The sequence below is a fragment of the Babylonia areolata genome, chromosome 8 (assembly GCF_041734735.1).
Source record: "Babylonia areolata isolate BAREFJ2019XMU chromosome 8, ASM4173473v1, whole genome shotgun sequence".
Taxonomy (NCBI): Eukaryota; Metazoa; Mollusca; class Gastropoda; order Neogastropoda; family Buccinidae; genus Babylonia; species Babylonia areolata.
In genome coordinates, this window is record NC_134883.1 from 1,571,700 (window position 1) to 1,576,699 (window position 5,000).

The 5,000-nt window shown below is 37.7% G+C and overlaps 1 non-coding gene across 1 annotated transcript; it reads right to left on the reverse strand.

The window, feature by feature from the left end:
* Nucleotides 1-1,938: 1,938 nt before the first annotated feature.
* Nucleotides 1,939-2,011, reverse strand: Trnat-ugu (transfer RNA threonine (anticodon UGU)). Its single transcript has one exon. It is a non-coding gene; the product is annotated as a tRNA-Thr (tRNA).
* Between the last annotated feature and the right edge of the window lie 2,989 nt (nt 2,012-5,000).

Sequence of the window (5,000 nt, forward strand, 5' to 3'; positions counted from 1 at the left end):
GACAAGGAAGATGCAGGGAAGGGATGCTATTTCGGGAAGAGGTGGGTTTTAAGGCTAGACTTGAAAGAGCTGAGTGTGGAAACTTGACGAAGCGAAAGAGGAAGTTCATTCCAATTGCAAGGTCCAGAGACAGAGAAAGAACGGCGGCCAACAGTCGAGTGTTTGAATCTGGGTATGCGTAAACAGAGTGGATCCGAAGCTGATCGTAGTGAGCGAGATGGAGTGAAGATGTGAAGGCAGCCGCAGAGATAGGAATGGGCTGATTTGTGAATACATCTATAACATAGAGTGCTGATCTTGTACTTTATGTTCTGTGTGAGACAGGGTATCTATGCATATTGATTCCAGAAATACCAATAAAAAACATTGTTAAGATAATTTGTTGGTCCATAATAGAAGATATATCTTTACGAAGTGAGTAGAAGTATAAGCTTTGTACAAATCAAATCTGTCACTCGATTGGAAATGCTCTTCCCAGTTTTACCATCTACAGTCTGCAAAGCGCTGACGAAATGTTTTCAGAAACAAGGTCTCTCTAAAGTTTCCTGGCGATTAGAGAGAGACAACGAAATATAGATAGAACTGACGAATCTTGAGACAATCTTGTTGCAGCATTTATTCACTCATTCATTCATTCAGTCATTCATTTATTTATTTATTTATTTAGTTTTTCATCCTTTATTTTACCCTGGGTGACAGGTGCCTCTCTATTCCGGTTCACTGCGGCAATGGGTCACTTCCATTGTCGAAACAAGACCTCATAAGGGACGAAACTCGGGAGTCAAGTCAGGCAATGATAGATGATTCTCTCCCTTGAGCGTGTTTGCGTTCAATGAGCAAAATCACCAAGACACAGTCATCAGCACATCCTATTCTTTTCCTGTTTTCTTTTTTTCTTTTTTTTTTAAATTCTGCTTTATCGATGCGTACGTTTCTAATTCTTTTCTTCCTTTGGACCAAAGGTACATCTATTTAGGATGTGTTATGCCAATCAACATGGGGGGTTTTTTTGTTTGTTTTTGTTTGTTTTTTCCGTTTCCAGCATCTTGCATTTTCGTTGAATTTTGCTTCTGTCAAATGGTTAACTGGACGAATGGAATCTTTTTGCCAGGGGTGAAAAACAAGGATGGCGATTTTTTTTTTAAATCAGTAAATAAATAATAAATGTTGGTTGCTGTTTTTGAAGGGTTTAAAATCTCCGCTCCCCAGCATAAAAGAGAAAAAAGAGCACCAGATCATTGGATATCTTTTTTATTTGTAAGAGTTGTTTATGTACAGTTATTTTTCTCGTCTTTCATATAATCACAGTTTTTTGGGGTTTTTTTGTTGTTGTTTTTTTGTTTGTTTGTTTTTTAATGTATATGCCTTGAAAAGAGAAGGAAAGACAGGCGGATGGAGTGTGACTGTACCTGTGGCTTTACTTCCGAAAGTTCCATGGTGAAGACAGGTTTCATGGGCAGCTGTGGACCAGCATGAAGATGACGGCTTTAATTCTCCACTCCCCGACCCACTGCACCACTTTAAAAAAAAAAGTACTGACGACCATCATCATCACTCCTTCATTCTCTTCAGCTTCAAGGTTTCTGCCACAGACTATCATAATCATACCAAGTATGTGTGACTGTTTGTCAGTTGTGCGCGTATTATTATCATCATTCTTACACACAAACACACACACACACACACACACACACACATATATATATATATATATATATATATATGTGTGTGTGTGTGTGTGTGTGTGCGTTGTGTGTGCGTATGAAGGTGCAGTTAAGTCTCTGCGAGTGCATGTCCGTGTTTGGATAAGTGTGAATAACCTTGCATTACTTTCAATGAAATCTTTCATGTCAATGTATTTTCAAAACTCTGAAATTTATTTGAAGAGCAGAGCGGAGGTGGGGACGGGGTCATTTGACTAAAAAACAAAAATAGCAAAGCCCCCAGTGAGGATCGAACTCACGACCCCTGGTTTACAAGACCAGTGCTCTAACCACTGAGCTATGGAGGCTGTTGTACTCTTCATACTGCTGTAGATTTTTTCACTTTTCCTACCTTCACAACACAACAAAACACACGTGGCTTGTTTGAGATCACAGGGTCGATAACACGTGCCTCAAGCTTGCGACCATCGGACTGAGTCTGAAAGCCACGTCACTTGCGCCACCTTGCCACATCAAACCTTGCTCAGCCAGTCGACATGCAGTCCTTCGTAAAGCACGAGTATCAGTATCAGTAGCTCAAGGAGGCGTCACTGTGTTCGGTCAAATCCATATACGCTACACCATATCTGCCAAGCAGATGCCTGACCAGCAGCGTAACCCAACGCACTTAGTCAGACCTTGAGAAAAAAAAAAAGATAAAAAAACAACAAACAAACAATTTTTTTTTTTTTAAATGATAAAAATAAATAAATAAATAAATAAATAAACAAATAAATTTTAAAATAAAATACAATAAAATAAAATAAATAATAAATAAAAAGAATAAAATAAATAAATGAATTTTTAAAAATAATAGATAAATACATAAAAATACTACTACTAATGATAATAATATTTAACAGACGCAAAATCTTGATTAAGTCAACTCTAGGCGCGCTCGCGCACACGCACGCACGCACACACACACACACACACACACACACACACACACAGACAAACAAACAAACAAACAAACAAAAATCGAATGAACTCCAGTCGAACCATAGGCTGAGCAGGGAATCTATAAGAATAAACAGAGTTTTGCTTTCTTAAAGATTTTATGCAAGGTACGGCAGGAACAGGGTTTCCGATTTCCTTTATTATGTCAATTTATTATTTTCTTTTTTTCTCCTTTTTTTTTCGTCTTGATTTCCCATTCATCCTAACATCATGTCCGATTTCAATATCAGGCGGTATTAAAAAAAAAAAAAAAAAAGTGTTCGTGCGCTAATTCTTTTCTTTTCCTTTTATTTATTTTTATTTTATTTTAATTTTTTACAACGTTGACGTCCTGTTTTTCCCCCACCTGTTTAATTTGGTAAAAATGAATGATCTTTTTATGAAAATTAATAGAAGTTATTGATAAAGCCCACTGTTGAAAGGACCGGCGATGAACAGGTTTAAAAAAAAAATCTTTATCCCTTAACTGTGTGGTTTGGAGGTGGGGGTGTGGTTTGGGGAGATGTGGGGGTGGTGGAACAGATCTCAGTTGACTGCATCGTCACCATTCTTACTACATCGTTTTACTTTAAGTGTTCCCAACATAAACGCACCCTGTATATCCAAACTGATTGTATCGTGATATCATCAAATCGTGTTGTTTTTAACGTTCCAAAGATAAATGCTCTCTGTACATTATACTACGTCACATAATCCACATTTGATCCACCCCACCTGTCGTTGCTGCTGCTGTTTTCATCGTAAACATATCAACAGTGATAAGAAATTCAATGTTATTCGAAACAGAGACTGCTTCCACACAGTCATAACACACACCAGGTGTGTCAGCTCTGAGCCATGACGATCTCTATGCCCTGACGAAGCCTGTAGGTGTGGTGCTTATGGTCAGCCTAACTGTCTCACACGCCGTAACAGAGCCTCTGTAAAGACAACAGAGCATCTGCCGGTTCGGAGACATCTCACCCTCTAAGCTGCCATGCTGAAAGTGGAGAGCTGTGGATTAGAGGTCCTGGCTGTTATCTGTCAGACGCTGTATATGTCTGTTGGGACAGTTTTTACGGGCCTAGATTTCCGTTTGGAGCCCCTTCTCCTAGTTGTTACCCTTTCTATAGATGTGAAAATTTTGACGAGACAAAATACCCGTTTTATGCTCCTCTGCTGACCGTTAACCTTTACAAATTTTATTTTTACGAAAATTTTTTCAGGCCTACATTTCCCAATTGTTTCTCTCTCCTGACTGTTAATTTTCATATATTTTGGAAAAGGTTTGGGTCCAAATGAAATTACAGCTTTTTTTTTTATTTCTTTCTTTTCGTTGTTGCAGCTTTTTAATATAGAAAATCTCCACAGTTGTTTCTCATCTTCTGTAATTGTTGACATTTTATTTATTTATTTATTTATTAATCTGTTTACCTAATTATTCATAAAAAATATTTATCGAGTTATTAAGAAAGTCTTCACAATTATCCTTTCATCTTTTGTCAGCCTCTTGTCATTTTCTCGTATCGTTTCTCAGGGACTGATTGTGTATCTTCAACGTTGTCTGAGTCTCCATCTGTGTTCATTTAGCAAAGTCATTTCTTCATCAATGTTAAATTCGGCGTGGCTTCCTGAACACATCCATGAGGAGAGGAATCTGGCCAAAAGAAGCGGCAGGGTTCTGTTCTGTTGTTCCCTGCACAGATATCCGACAAATAATGCGGTTGATGTTGTTACTTTTCAAATGACTGTAATCATCAGCCACAGATTGGACTGGACCCATGTTAGTACCAGGTTAAAGGTGCCAGGTATGAATACATGATCTGCAAACGAAAACATATTACGCCAGGTTCTCCTTGCACTGTCCTTGAATCTAAAGTTATGATTTGCAGATACGTTTCTCGATATAAACTGATGCAGATTGTATTGTTTGTGTGTATGTGTGTGTGTTTAATATACTTATGAAACTTCTGGCTTCTTGGCTTATTCTGTTTTATTCAGTATGTACCTTTTTTGGTTACTTGTATCAACCTTTTATTTCTTTATTTTTTTCCACTTTTACTATAGTATTCTACTCTCTTTTTTTTTTAAATTATTTTTTACAATCATTTAACCGTCCGTCTTTTAATTCTTATCTATTTTATATTTCTTTTTTTTCCTTCTCTTGCACTTCCGGTGTATCTGTGGCTAATTCCCGGTAACAATAATTCCAGATTAACATCAGTCCACAGAGCGGCATACAATATAAATAACACCACACAAGGCAATGGGTTATCCCTGTCCCACTTGATTCGTTCAGGTTTGTCAAGGCTGCAACAACAAGGGAAACAACAACACCACACACACACACACACGTGT